We start from the raw sequence: 16,063 nt of genomic DNA, 5'->3' as shown, positions 1-16,063 counted from the left end.
TAAATTCTTAAATTGCCAGGGTTGTTACGGACGGCGCGGATCGCGCGGATGACGCGTTTCGCGCGGATGGCGCGGATCCACTATGGGGTTTCAGGCGGTCATAAATCGAAAAACCGACATACTCTAATTATTTTTTTGGTGTTTATGTATTTTTTCCTGCATCATTATATATATTCAGAAAGGTAATTGATTCAACTTTTCAATGACATTTTACAAAACACACTTTTACAGGCTAAAAAAAATAATAAAAATCAAAAAACATGGATTTTTCTTCAAAATTTAGTTTTTTTCAACTTTGTTAATGGAGTACTTTTTTTGTGTGCATTTGTGCGATCTGAAAATTTTGCAGCTTAAAATTTGAACCATGTCCTAACTTGTCTCCAAATTTCAAAGTGCACTTATGTGCACTTTTTGAGTTATGCCATTTTGAACATTTTGATTCATGCAAGAAAATTAATGATTTCGCGTATACGCTTGGCTAAAATCACATTATTTACCTGCGGAGGCAGAAATTACGTACCTGCTTTGTATGTTTAGAAATTGATTTGATATTCATGACTTTGTTGGTACTTAGGTACGTTTAATAAAATTAGAAATTCCTATTCTAAGTATTTTACAGAAACGATTCGTCGAATATTCATATCAGTTCGTTGTTGTGTTCTTTTGGCCGGGAGGGGGGGGGGGGTGCTTTTAAGAGAGGTGGATTTTAACTCAAGAAAAAGGGGAGGGAGATTGAACGTAAATCAGAAACTTTAACATAGCATAAACCGCCATTCCGTGCATCAAATAGACAGAGCAAGAAAAATTCACCACTTTAATGCATGTGGTCTCAAATATATGAAAAAATCGAAAATTAAACTTTTTTTTTGGAAAAATATCAAAATTCATTTGTCTTCATTTTACTAAGTACAAACAACACAAAAAAGTCACAAAAAAGCAAAAAAAATATTTTTGGCCGCTCGCTTATATGGAAATACCCCATAGTGTGTTGGTGCTTCTTCCGGATCGGTCTGGAGGAAGGTGCCGGTTGTTTACGGCCAGGAATCGTCGCAGATTTCGTGTCACCGTCGTCGTTTGTTTTGGTGAGTTTGTGTTGGTGCTTCTTCCGGGTCGGTCTGGAGGAAGGTGCCAGTGCGTTTGGGTGTTTACGTCGCAGATTCCGTGCCGCCGTCGACATTTGTATTGGTGAGTTTGTGTTGGTGCTTCTTCCGGATCGGTTTGGAGGAAGGTGCCGGGTGTTAACGTCCAGGAATCGTCGCAGATTCCGCGCCGCCGTCGTCGTTTATTTTGGTGAGTTTGTGTTGGTGCTTCTTCCGGATCGGTCTGGAGGAAGGTGCCGGTTGTTTACGGCCAGGAATCGTCGCAGATTTCGTGTCACCGTCGTCGTTTGTTTTGGTGAGTTTGTGTTGGTGCTTCTTCCGGGTCGGTCTGGAGGAAGGTGCCAGTGCGTTTGGGTGTTTACGTCGCAGATTCCGTGCCGCCGTCGACATTTGTATTGGTGAGTTTGTGTTGGTGCTTCTTCCGGATCGGTTTGGAGGAAGGTGCCGGTTGTTTACGGCCAGGAATCGTCGCAGATTTCGTGTCACCGTCGTCGTTTGTTTTGGTGAGTTTGTGTTGGTGCTTCTTCCGGGTCGGTCTGGAGGAAGGTGCCAGTGCGTTTGGGTGTTTACGTCGCAGATTCCGTGCTGCCGTCGACGTTTGTATTGGTGAGTTTGTGTTAGTGCTTCTTCCGGACTGGTTTGGAAGAAGAGTCCGGGTGTTTTGGCCACTTGCGCATCCAAGAATCCTTAAAAAGTGGTGCTTTTTTGGTTAAGTTTGGAGGAAGTTGCCTGTCGAGTTTTGGGGTTTGAACAGTTCACGAAGAATCTGATGTACGATCCATTTATTTCAGGATAGTTGGTTAGTCGGGATGGTTTGATTATCGTACTTATTCATCCAAAATATAATGAAAAATGGAATTTTTCAACAAACGTTAAATTTGAAGTAAATTACCTCATGTTCATTTTATAAGTAAAACCAGAACTAATAAATTAAATAATTATGTTGGTTTATTTCAAATTTTTTGGACAATCTGAATCAATATGATAGAAGCTTCGAAACAATTTGTAAAGTTCTTCTGGCATATATTGATATTTGAACCATTATTTGTAATACATTATATAATTTTTTATTATTTTCATTGTATTGATTATACCCATATTCCATATATTTCAAACGCCTAACCCCCCAAAAAAAAATACTAACCCCTCTCACCTCCTCAAACCCCTTGCCAACCTCCTGTGGCCGAATGGTTACGGGTTTCGCCTCATAAGCGGAAAGTCATGGGTTCTTCTCAGGGTGGCAGCCTTAGGTTTAAGTTCAGAGGTATAGCAGCAACCGTATGAGTATAAAACGGTTGCTTCACGTGCTCTTCTAGCATGCGATCGATCTTGGGATATTCCTTTGCGCCTCTTCCCAAAATACTTTCCTCGTGTATTCGCATGTAAATAATGCCCAGCCGATCGGTATTGCACTGCAGTCCAGTCGCATTGTCCAGATCAAAGCAAAGGGAACACCGCAAGAGTAGCACCGCAAAAAGACAATTGTCTTTACAAGACCCCGCGCGGCAAAATAATAGCTGCTGGGAAGAGCTTGAAAAATGACACGAAAAAATTGTCACCGCGGTTCTAGCGATACATAGCGCACAAGGCACAAGGAATGGAGTTTACAGCATCTGGATGAAACAGCACTTTTCCTCTCAATAGGAACTGTGTTATAGATCTGGAAATGCTTAACAACAGTAAAATGGGTAACACGATACAATAGTCCTTGTAATCAGGATTCCGTGTCTTAATACTCAAACAGAAAAAAAAAAACCCCTCTCAAAAAAAATATCCCAGGGCCTTCATATATTTTATGGACTGGATGAGGGAGTCGTGGATCGCCTGGCCCAAGTCACATGAGTGTCATTGTCTATTTAATCATATCATAACAAATGGTTGGATAGAGAATGATAAGCTTTTAAGGTCCTTAAGATATAAGTCGGTTACTAACCGAACCGTCTCAGTTGAAACATACTGTGGTCATGGCCAAGTCCTGCCAAGACGGGGGTTCTAATACATACATACATACATACATACATACAAAACCAGAACTAATAAATTCCTAAAATATTTTTTTTTAATTCTCTGAGTGTTATCAAATTGGCTTGGTGAGAAGCATTCCTTGATGGCCCCTCTCGCGTAACACGCATCACTTTTCGGTTTCTGGATTGACACCGCAACAGTTAAGAGTCCTAATGACAATTTTAAATATCATTAAACATAATTATCAACTCAACTTTACAGCTCCTCAGAACAAACGACTCTTGGGAAATGCCAAAGCCAACGTGGAAAAAGCAGCCGCTATAACTGTGCAAAATTTGTTTATTCGGATCTACCCAAGTAACCATCCAGCACTAAAACAAATCACTGTTTAGCACTAGAAGCGCTTTTACAGCTGCGAGCTAATGCGAAAGTGTTTTGACATCTGCATCAAAAGCGCTTTTCCAGCCGATTTGCAGCTGAGTTTGGACTTTATATTTCTGATTTCCAGCTGGCCCCTACTGTTGTTGTTCCACCCCTGCAAAATGACAACAAAGTTCAGAGAGGCAAAAATATTGCTCTCTCACATTCTCTCTCCCAATTCTATTTTTAGTTTGTTTACCACTTCACCAACTCAGCCGTCCGAGCGGAGGTCGATTTTTTTGATTGAATTTACTTTGTTGGGGATGTGATGCCAGATTCCGGAGGTGGACTTCGATTATTGTTGATGGTTGCTGCGCCCGTGTTGTCACGCCTGTTTGGGAAATGTTTAACTGGTGTGATTTCACAGCTTCAATTGCCGTTACTTCCTCTAGCAAAACACTCGAAACCAAACCTTTGTAAAAATGTCCGCCCTTCTGATACAAAAGTAAACATATTTCTTTGAGAGAAAAACAAAACTCAATTTGATTTAGGCTAAAAACCAGTTTTATTGATAATATTCAAACGTCGTACCTAGCATCGCACAGTTAAATTGGGGCACCACGAAGTGTCCTCCAAATCCGGACAATTCAGCGTAGAATTCGTGGAGCGTCGTACCTTCCAATGCCAGATTCTGATTTCAACGGGCGGTGTTTCATCGCCGTCGTTGGAATGTTGGAATTCCATTATACAGCTGTTGATTCCTGAAAAATATGTGTTGATTTATCAATTATGCAAAACTAATTATCTTGTGTAATACTTACTAAAATAGTAAAAAAGGCGTCCAGATTTTCCCAGTTCTGATGTTTCCATGTTGATTTCACTACGAGTGAGTGAGAGCTTTGTATTGTTTTGTTTTCCTTCCCGCTCACTCTTTCTCACTCTCACTCAAAATGGCAGACGTGATGCCAGATTTTTAGTAAAAATAATAACAGTGTTGCTAGTGACCGCTGTAAACCAGCTCTATTCCAGCTGTTCTCAGAGCAGTTGTTTTAGAGCTAATTTGCAAAAACCTTAGCTGTTTTATGACTGACTAGCTGGTGAATGCTGTTTACCAACTGATTTATGATTTGTTTTAGTGCTGGATGGTTACATGGGTAATCACCATTAGTCGACGTCTATTTCCACTTTTAGATAAGTTTTGTTTTCTTAAGAATATGACACTTTGTAAAAAAAACGTTTTTTTTTGCAGGTGGATATTTCATGTGGGATAATATCTCAAGGATTTCAACTGGTGAAACTTCGTGTGGGAAGGTAGCTACTGCTTGCAGCATTTTTTTTGGTAAGTACACAGCAAAAAATCCGATGGTTAAATTGCAGGCACATCACCATTATGAAAAAAGTAATTTAACATTACACTTTGCATGTACATTTTTTGGAAACACAAAAAAGGTGCCACCTATGGGATTCAAACCCAACATTAACAGTATGGACTGGCGCCTTAGCCCGATCGCAATCAGACAGATGAAGAATTAAAAGGATAAAAGAATCTATGAGCTTGACATATCGGTCAAGTAGATTTCCCATACTGATGGGCTACATATGTCAGGGTGTAATATTACATAAAATTTCATAAAATAATGCAAAATATATTTTACAACCAGGCTTTTTACACGCAGTCAGATTAATACTTTTTTTGCTGTGTAAATTGTATGGTATCTTGTTTTCATTATTTCATTGAATTATCCTCCTATTTGGACTCAATATTGTACTGACGATGAATAACGTCTTACTCGAAGGTGCTGGGGTACCACTTCGCAGAAAACAGTGCTTCAGATTTCAAACGCTGATATTTCGGTCCAGACGAATCTAAAATGCACGTATTATGCATTCGGTTCAAAATTTGTCAGAATTTTCTATCAAACTTCCTACAATCTCACAAATTTTTGTCCAACATTGTTCCCTTCTCTCTGCTTTAAGTGTTAAAACAATTCAGTTGGAATGCATACAATTTTAAAGCGAAGTTGGCTTTAAGCAAACACATAATTTAATATCTAGTTATATCAGTGCTTTCACTTTTTGTATATTATAAAAGAAATGGCTAAATCCTAAGTCGTACAATTTATGCAAAATTAATTTACTCTGGCTTAAATAATTTTCCGATTTCTGCTTCTCCAAATTTGTCGACTGCAAATCGTGAAAAAGGTTTGATTCCGCCTGACTTAGCAGCTCTGCTGAAATTATTTTCAATCTTGTGCAATGTTTAAAAACAAATAATTAATTGAATAATTATTGAATTCCAACGATATAACTTAAGGTAAAACGGGAAAGCAGCGCCATATTGATACCACGACTAGCATTTTTGGAAGCACCTTTAAAGAAAACACCGTAACTTAAACATGTTCTGTCTGTTGCAGACGCTAAATAGGTCGATAGCGAGCAACCTGTCGAGTTCAGACATTTATTAAAGTTGAACAAAAGTTGTCCAAGAACTGGCGTTCCGTCTAACCTTAAAGTAATATTTGCTAAAAAACCAACCCGGGTCCTTAGAGCGATCAAGCAGTTGGCCGCTAACTGATTGCCGCCCACAAAGTACCCTGAAAGTCATGAAAAAAATATTCGTTTGAATCATATGTTTTATTTACGTTCTCTGAAATGGATGACAGTTCAATACCTATGCTTCCACTTTCTCAGCCACAAATTACACATTTTTTAATGCAATAATACACATTCTTTCGTAAAATTCAACATTTTTGCGGTAAATTTCATCATTTTTTTAGGTAAATTTCATCATTATTTGAGGTAAATTTCATCATTTTCTGATGAAAATTCATCATTTTTTAAGGTAAAATTTATCATTTTTTTGCCACAATATCTGTCACCATTTCCTGATGAATATTACCATCATTTTTTTTTCTGTGTAGGAGTCCGAAGGCTGAATGGGAAGGGCACCCAAACCTCTTTCTACTCCAAGGAACCTTCCACCCCAGGGTTCGAACTGACGACCTTTGGATTGCGAGTCCAACCGCCGCCAGCGATGCCACCGGAGCAGGCTTGGTTTGGTGTATTGTTTGTCTTTATAGCAGGGAGAGGACTCCCATACCTGGAACGACTTAACGGCCTAACAACAACCAATGCCGGGACCGACGTTTTACTTCCTCATCCGATAGAATGTTGGAGCAGATGGGAATCGAACCCAGAATCATCCGCTTACAAAGCGGACAGCGTAACCATTCGGCTAAGCCTGCTTCAATAAAACCTTAATTAAACTTGGTTGTGGCTAGTTGGTTTAAAAATGTTACTTGGGCCCAAGTAACATTTTAGGCTTTATGAAAGTTGTCACAACTGCTATAAAACCTATCAGCCAAAACCAACAAAAACCACGTAGTCGTAACAAACTCCGCAGAACCTCGATACACCCCACTTAAAACCCAAAAGGACCTCCGCAAAAGGTTGTTACGGCATATTTATAAAACCAACATAGGAGTTCAATGGTTGACTGCCAATGAGCTGCTTCTCCGTTATTGACAGATCAGCTGAAGTTAAACAATGAATCAAAAATGATCAGTGGGAGCCAACCATCCGCCCGGTCATGGAAATTTCTAGCAGAGTTGGTTCTGCTAGAACCCTGCTAGAATTATGCTAGCAGGCCTGCCGGAATCCTTTAAGAATTTTACCGAAAAATTCTCACAGAGCGAAATCTGTAAGAATTTTGTTAGAATTTTGCTGGAAAACTCTTACAGGGCGAAATCTGTCAGATTTGTGTTAGAATTTTGCTAGAATGTTCAAGCAGAAAAAATATCTGTCGAAAATGACGTCATTTTCGCAAACGTTTATCGTGTTTTCACCGGTCATCTTTCTTTCTTTCGGAGGTTTTTCTAAAAGACGGATGTTTTTTTTTTTTTTATTTCTCGTGCCACATTATTCTGGAACAAGGTAAGTTGATGAAAATGTGAAAAAGGTCTCTAAGAAACACCCAGCAACTGGAGAGTATAAAAGATTTCTAAGGTGACTAAAATAATTCAACGGATAATCCGGAAATAACACCGCAATACTCCAGTTTCTTAAGTTATGTTCTTCTACAAGGATTTTCGTGAAATTATTTAAAGGAACCGTCTTGGGCGCTTACTGAAAGAAATTTTACTTCCACCTCTTGGGAAACCTTGCGAAAACAAGTAACAAAATACTGTTTTTTTTCTTTATTGTCACAGGTTTTCGATGGTGTTGCGTTGCAAGCAGGAAAATGGCCGGATTTCAACCCCAAATAGACTTCCCAGATATGAAGGCAGAATCAGGATTGCCTTCATTCGAGAAAACCAGATAGCGGAAAGTGATGAATACACCGCTACGAAGAGGAAAAATATGAAGCTGTGGTGTGATGAAATGATAAAAAATGAGTAGTGTAATCATACATATGGGTCATTCCTTCCCAAGTGACCACGCGTCCAACATCGACCTTCACCAAATCCGCTCAAATTTGGCATGGGGGTTGTTTTTGCCCCAAAAACAAAGAATCCAAAGTTTGGTGACATTTGGTCCACCCCCGCGCCCGTGGCACCCCCCTCTTTTTCTGAGATTTTTGAAAAACCTCATTTTTAAAATGCATTTTGCTAAGAGAAAAGTTTACAAAAAGTGAACTTTTGGGTATGCATATTTGAAGATTTTTTGACGTAGAATCGAATGGCGTACTCAAAATTTACGTACAGTGTTGCCAGATATGAAAATTTTGCGCTTTAAGTTTTAAAATGCATTTTTAACCCTTTGGACGAGCACTTACGGGAAAACTGACAATTGCATTCGATTGCTGAGAGTTTTTTACATTAAATTCAATCAAAACCTCAGGGTAAAATGAATATTTCTTGAGATATCACATTTTTAAGTTGGAAAGCTCTGTATTGCACAGCAAATGTTTTACTTAACCATCAATTTTCAACAGTACATTGCGTGAGAGCATAGTAGGCCTTGAAATTTGAATATTATTTTTTTCAATTTCTTAACGGAAGCAAGTGAATGTCCCAAAATTGAATTTATGTATGTATGTATTGTATGTATGTATGTATTTGTGTATGTATGTATTGTATGTATGCATTTGAACCCCCGTCTTGGCAGGACTTGGCGTGGTTCACGGATATAAGAAAATGACAAAATGTTTAATTTCGAGCGCATCAACCGGAATTTTCTAGTTGAATGTCCCCAGAAGCTAGCCTGAAAATATGAGCTTATTTGGTTAGGGTTGGTGGGTCCAATTTTTACCTGAAGTTAGAATGGAACTTTAATTAATTTACTATGGGGAATTTCCATTTTTTATGCATATATTTGAAGATTTTTTGACGTAGAATCGAATGGCGTACTCAAAATTTACGTACAGTGTTGCCAGATATGTTTTGGCGCGTCGCCTATCGTTTCTGCTGATCCGTTTTTTCGAAAAAAAAAATCAAAACTTTGAAGGCCTGAGCTCCAGAGTGCGTCAATTCAATAATATATATACCAAAACATGCGCAAGGATCTGGCCTACACGCCTATGATGTTGAAAATAAACGCTTCAGTGGCCAAAGTGCCTAAAAAATCAACATTTTTGAAAAACATGTTTTTTACGAGTTGAATCCTATTTAAAATTTAAAAGCAAAGCGACAGCTCCTATTTAGTTCAATCAAGCTTATATTTGGGATTTGAGCTCAGTATGCCCACCGGAACCAGCCCCTGAATGCACGCCAAAAAGTAATTTTTGTTACATTCTACTGAGTATGATCGTAGTAGCTGTTTATAACAGGAATGAGTTAAATATTGAAGAATTTTGAAAATTGCCAGCAATTTCCCCACTAAAATAGACATAACTTTACTGAAAATGGATAAAATGTCATACTTTATTCTGCAAAATTGTTCTTCAATTTGTTTGCAACAATGCTACAACATTAGTTTTTGAATTTAGACATGACAGTTGATTTACCAGAGCAAATTGAAAATATTTTTTTAAATAACACTGTTTTACACCTCCTGGTGACGCTGGGACTCAAATAATGGACCGATTTAAGGTTTACTATGTCAGGATTATATTTGGGGAACTAAGAATTGATATCTTGATGAAAATTAACTTCTTTGTCCAGAGTTAGACCGCGATTTTAGACGTATTTTTGAAGTTTTAGGTGATATCTTATGTTTTTTAACTTCAAATCGAGATAAAATCAGTTTTCACCGACAGAATATTTTGGGAATCGATTTTTCTGACTCAGAATAGTCCCCCCAACAACCTCCCGGAGGAATTTCCGAGGTGCATGCAAGTTGCATAATAATCCCCTTCTTACCCACCGTGCGTTCTAAGTAGTTTAAGCCAGTTTAAATTTAACAATCTAATTTTAATGTAAGTGCACTTTTTTTGTCGTTTCAGTGCAGCAGGGGCTCCGACCAAGATACCGACTTTGACATAAACACCACGGTTCCAGCCGGGTGCGCACCAATGACGGCATGACCAGAGATTGAGGTGACAGGGAACCGGAATTGAGGCACGAGGCAGCGAAGAAAGTTTACTTGGTGCTGCCATTTCCTGAAGTAGCTTTTCTATGGCTTCCGGAGCAACAGGATGGTGGTTCCGGAGGAACTGGACACAGGAGACGTGACTCAGCTGTTGGGACAGCGTTGACATCGAGAGCAGCTTGAATCGACAAATGTTGTTATGATCGAAGGTGGCGGCAGGACGCCCTACCAGAACAGTTTACCGGTGTAGAGAAGCGTCCAGGTGACTAATGGCCGTGGCCGGTCCAGCAGACTGACAACCTATCAGCGTTGACCAACGGTAAATGATGAATTATTGATCTTTTATGATATGATCACAATTACTTATTTTTTGCTAACCTTTTCTTTCACAGAATTGTCCAGTTTTGGAATTCCTGTTCATGCATTCCGGCTTGTGTGGGATGGATTTGGCCTAGTACAACCCGATCGATACTTCGTTCCTGATCACCTGGACCACCTGGGAGGTGACCGAAAGGCAGCCGGAGGCAGAACTCAATGCTGCAGGAAAAAAAGTAAAAATGTCTCTTGAAGAAAACAAAAGTCGGCTCTTAATTAGTGTTCGGTCCCTTGATCCGGCCAATCCGCTGAACACGAAAGCGCAGAAACTTTTGGTGCAGCCAGATCAACACCGCAAGCAAATAGGAATAAAACGACTGTCACCATTCTACTACGTAGATCGAACGACCAGGGATGGGACGTCAAAAGTGACCGCAAAAAAAGTCCCGCTCAAAACTGACCCCACGAATAGTCCAAAAAATGAACAGGAAGTTGATCTCAACCCGGAACCGTTGGTCGCTCAGGAAAATGTTGAGGTTGCCCAGCTTTGAGGTTCCGGCGAGGATCGCCAAAAGTCGTATAATGTATAGTATCGTATAGTCAAGGATGATAAGACGACACGAGCAATGCTGAGCCGTAGGCGTTCCGGAAGCCGACCTGGACATTCACAAAAAGCGCAATCGCTTCAGTTTGAATTCGCCGCAAGGCAAGGCGGCGGAGGCAAATACGAGCCAGTAGCAGACCTGCAAGTCTGTGTTCTGAAGCGCACAAAACCTGTACCTGTACGCTCTGTAACCTGTCGACAAACTGACCTTGCCCGCGCGCCGGTGTAAAGTGGACGCACTTCCGGAACAGTTAACCGGTGTCGAAAAGCGTCCGGTTGACTGATGGCTGTGACCGGTCCAGCGGGCAGAGAAGTCACCAGTCTTGGCCAGCGGTAAATAATAAATTGAAAAAGCGGTAAATAATAAATGATAATACGATCACATTGCTTAATTTACCATTTTATTTCACAGTTTTTTTTAGTTGTGGCCCGGTTTAATCTGGAAATGGTTCGCTGGATGACCTTGACCTTGTACATGTCCTGAAATTGTCGATCAACTAGAATCTGCCGGCTACGAAATGTTCCAGTGTGGCCAACCTGCAGAAAACGACAAAGTTTCGTTTGGAGCGGTCAGTTGAACGCAAAAAGTTATTCCGCAAAAGTGACCGGTATCTTCGATGCTTAAGAAATGGTCACTGGGACCAAGACCGAAAACGATGATTGGATTGGACGGCGGAACAACAACGAACCGGACACTGGTGTGCGATTGGCTCGTAGGTGGCACAGCGTAGGACCAGTCGATAGCAGAGGAATCGGTACGGTCCACGATAGTGGCGAGATGGACACAAGCAATGCGTCGGCCACAAGGAGACCGGAAGCTGATCCGGCTGGCGTGAACATGCGCAAGATGAACGATCCATGCGGCCGACTCTAGTAGCGTCCCTGATGTCAGCGAATCCGTTGAGATGACTTCAAACACCAAAAATCAGGTAGCGGCCAATATGAGCTAGCAGTAGCCAAGCGAGTCAGTGTTCGGTATGAACGGTCCTAACAAGAACTAAGCGGTCCAAGGCCCTCAACAGCAGTAAGCTCCGTTACCGCCCCAGTCCCGTGCGCTGATGTCACAGTCCATGTGTTGTGGCAGCTGAGACGCAGGTGGAAGTTCCGGATCGCCACCGCTTCCGTCGGATGGTCTACCTTGGCCGGAACCAATAATGACGACCTGGAAAATGCGAACCAACAGTGTCGGCGGAAAAAATACCGAGTTTCAGCGGCAGCACGGCAGCACGGCGGCACTAAACTTTTCGCCGACGAAGTCGGGTGGTAAATATCGTGACTCGTACAAAGGAGGCTGTCGCGGACATCCTGAACAAACGCAACTTCCAAGGTTGGCCACCCGGCTGCAGCGAAACCAGCACCGGGATCACGACGACCATCGGCGGAACTCTTTGTCGGCACGGCTCTCGATGCATTCAGGTATTCCGACGCCTGAACAAGCAAATCCCAGCATAGCCACCATGGAACCGGTTACCGGTGCTGATCAAGAACGTCCGCAGTGGCTTGTCCAACTCGAAAAGAAGCTGCGCATGTTGCAGCCGTACTCCAGCCTCCGTTTGTTCCTTACGTTGATAATCAACCGGTCAACCTGGTGCGATAGATCGACCAGGCCATCGAAACGGAGATACCAAATAGGGCGTTGTTCTGTGAAACCGACCCCGCTGGACGTCGGTCCATCCAACGGTCCAGGAGCCAAGGAATCGTCGGTGTCGTTACGCAGAACAGCAAGGCTTCGTGCCTTGCAAAGTACTTCCGTTTCGCCCAAAGCGGCACCGGTCGCCTCCCGGCGCATGGCACCTTCTACGATAGTCGAGGATCTGATAAGGACAGAGGCGGTGCGTAATTAAGGAGTGCCGGAAGCCGATCTGTCCGACATCTACATTCTCGGCTGTCTTAACGGTATGGAGCACGAATAGTTTAAATCTGGGTCGACCCCAGAACAAACCCAGAATCGTTATCCGCGAGAACGATGCAAACCCGTCAGCATCCTCAAGACGGAAAATCCGGAACCATTCAGAACCAAAACTGGTCCGACAAATCAGTACGAGACAATCGTGCCAAAAAATGCCGACCAGCCACAATCTCCACCATCACTTGAACACCAGCAAGCCCACAAAGATTACTCCAACCACAGAAGAACCGGAACCCCGGCTTCAGGAAGAACCAGCCTCACCACCTGCAACACACAATTTTGTGCCGCTCAACGCACCTGCCTCCGTTCCAGATACTCCTCGATGTACAACTCAGTGGCTCGGAGAAGGAGAAGAACCACCATGGCATGGAAAAGGTACTTAGAAGGAAAATACTATTGTAAAATTCCTCCTCAAAATTGTTTTTTTTTATTTCCACTCTTTCCAGAACCGAACCGAACTCCAACTCAGACGCCACGATACTGGTCTGAAACGTTGCCGCCCGTCCTCACCGGGACCACCTCGCATTAGGCGCAAAAGCAGTCTGCGGAATCGGTGTCACTGAAAGAAAGGAATCATTACTTCAAGGAGGACGAACACAACGGAACGCTCCAGCGGTCACTGGCATGATCTACTGCGATAAGGTGGACGAAAACTCTATTTCTGCAACGATCTCGAGCTGGTCTGCACCCAATCCGAGCAACGCCGCCACCGCAGGTGACAGCCAATCGGCCAACCACCAACGCTAGCGCCACAAATCGGTGGGGGAACTCTAGCAGCAACAGCTTTTGCAGTGCTCCAAGCCTGGCGGCAAACAGCCACACCGGACGACCACGTTCCTGCAGCGCCATTAAGTTCTCTCGGAACGACCGCTACGCGTTCTCTTTCTGGTCCAGATCAACCAGAACCTGTTCCGCTGTACCCAGAGCTTTTCCTCGAAGACCGTCCTGTCGCAGATAGGGCGGCAATGTTGGCAGAATTTGAATAATTCGCAAATGAGCACCAAAATGTTGTAGAGAAATTGCATGTGACCATTCGAAATATTAGTGCAGTTATTCTAATGTAGCTGATGAAAAATTTTAGGAAGAGAAGCCATGTTTAATAGCATTAATTTGTAGCCCGTTGATTCTCGAGTAGGAACCTCGCAATACAGAGCGCCAAGGTGGTGCTGTTGAGCGGGCATGTTGATTTAATTTGATTGTTTGTGGCTCGCTGAGTAGGTTAGAGTCGAGTCAGTTGAAGGTTGGGTCGGCAAGGTGTAGTGAGGTTGCACAATCCTGACCTATGTTGGGTCGATTGTGATCAGACATCGTGCCGGAGGAATTGTCTTGTCAGGTGGAACTGGAGTTAAATTTCATACCGAAAAATTTGGATAAGGAAATTGCGTGTGTTTTTTTTGCGGGATTTGTTGACATATACATTGTAACTATTGGATTATGGAAACAAAAATGAGAATTGTCGATAGATTTTTCAAGCTATATTGCAAATGACACAGCACACAAGAATTTAACTACAGTTATCCTAGTTTCAGACGTGCACGCTCTGCCCTAGCACTTCAAATATAGCACTCACACCAAGTTCAAAGCATGCTGCTCTAGCCCAGTGCCAGTGCTATTATTTAGCACTCCCATTTAGCACTCATAGGATTTATTCCATTTTTAGGGGCTTTTTTTTCAAGCAAATTTGATCACCGGCTGATTGGAATCTATTACAAATGTAACATACCTTTTTCCAGATTTTTCCATAACAATTAAATCTCACGGCACGGAATTGAAATTCAAATTCTATACCCATTCAAATGCCAGCCAGGCCACGTCCTTTTAGGTTTCCAAGGCACCTGGAACTGTTTTCGGGTACTTTGCAACGATTAGCTTCATTATTCTATGCAAACTGTTATTTTGATTCCTGGACAATAACCTGCGTTGATTAAAAATATTGTTACGCTTTTCACTAAAAGCAAAAAAAAAGTTTACCTTGAGGGGATCAGAACCATGGATCTTCTGCTTACATTCCTTGAACACAAGCACTGCACCAAATCTACAGATAAATGTGATTGTTGTTAGATCCATCACATTCTACACAATGATGACAGCAAATTTTAAATCAACTAATGAAAAATCAACTTGGTTAGCATTTTTGTTTGAGTGCCAGGGCGAGTGCTATGATTGAAAGCGCAGTGCTAACCGTTCAAATAGCACGCGTGCTAACCGCGTGCAGCGCCAATGCATGTCTGCCTCTTGGCTTGAACTATCAGTCGCATTCTAGGTCGCATTCAAAAAGTAAAATTCAATTTTTTTGATTTTTTTTTCATCAAAACATATTGCAAACAAGTACCGCGCGACGAAACGTCAAACGCCACTTTCCGTTTCTGTTACTTTTCAGCTGCGTACCGCTTAAGATAAATCTTTTCGTAACCCTTTCATTTGCCGTTTCTTGGGCGTTTTTTTTAAATGGAGATTTGCGTTCCTTCCGATCTGCATACCAGACTTATATTGAAAATTTTGAACTTTCTACGAATATTCTCCAACGCGAACTTTTAATCCAACGAACGATCTTTTTAAATCTTGAGTATTTTTCTTTGTGTGTAGGTTTTCCTTCAGTTCCCGCTTGGGGCCACAATCAGCGGGTTGTTCAACGGCGGCTGCTTCCGGGACTTTTCATCGAGTTTGTCCATACGGGAGATTTACTGAAAGATAATTAGGTTTAGAAGGAGTTTGGGATTTGGGATGATTGACTGCTTACCGGAACTACGGCGACCGTGAAGGAGAACTTGACCTTGTTAATTCCGCCGCTCTACTTTTTAGAGGAAGACGAGTTGCCTGGCTGCAGGAAGGACAGCCGAGCGATTGAAGAGGAGGATTGACGCGGTCACCCGGAGTGGTTCCGGTTGGTGGTGCTGGTAGCGATCTACGACGTCCGGGGCACATCTTCTTCTCGCACTCGAATTCTGGTGCGACGTGGAGATCAGCGGCATTACCAAGCGCAGCCTGTGACGCATCGTATCTCCAAGAATCGACTTGGCAGCTCGTCATCCGTTCGGCGTCGTATGCAGCATACGGTGCCGCCAAAGAGGAGCTCAGTCGGCAAAAGTAGCTCCCATCTTCAACGAGCAAGGTCGCAGCCAACGCGAATGGCTCCCTCATGCTGTGCATAATCCGCCTAGACCGCGGCCAGATCAAGGTAAAATCGAATCGTTCATTGATCATCTTCCGCCTTGGCCGGCTCCAACGCCCGCTTTCTGCTCTCCCACCCAAACCTTCAACAAAATTGGAGGAGGGAGAGAGGATGTGCAATCGATTTCCAACGCAAAAAGTTTGCCCCGACATTTCGATGAGTGGAAACGT

At 42.4% G+C, this 16,063-nt stretch overlaps 1 protein-coding gene and 1 long non-coding RNA gene across 2 annotated transcripts in view; one reads left to right on the top strand and one right to left on the bottom strand.

Annotated features, from left to right (window-relative positions):
• The window catches only part of LOC128093590 (uncharacterized), a 435,512-nt gene that overhangs the window by 60,884 nt on the left and 358,565 nt on the right, over window positions 1–16,063 (bottom strand). The gene's annotated exons all lie outside the window — the stretch shown is intronic.
• Window positions 9,116–14,109, top strand: LOC120429191 (uncharacterized). Its single transcript, XR_005607227.2, has 3 exons — window positions 9,116–10,212; window positions 10,286–13,096; window positions 13,168–14,109. It is a non-coding gene; the product is annotated as an uncharacterized LOC120429191 (long non-coding RNA).

The sequence above is a fragment of the Culex pipiens genome, chromosome 1 (genome assembly GCF_016801865.2).
Source record: "Culex pipiens pallens isolate TS chromosome 1, TS_CPP_V2, whole genome shotgun sequence".
Taxonomy (NCBI): domain Eukaryota; kingdom Metazoa; phylum Arthropoda; class Insecta; order Diptera; family Culicidae; genus Culex; species Culex pipiens.
This window is presented reverse-complemented; position numbering and strand designations above follow the sequence as displayed.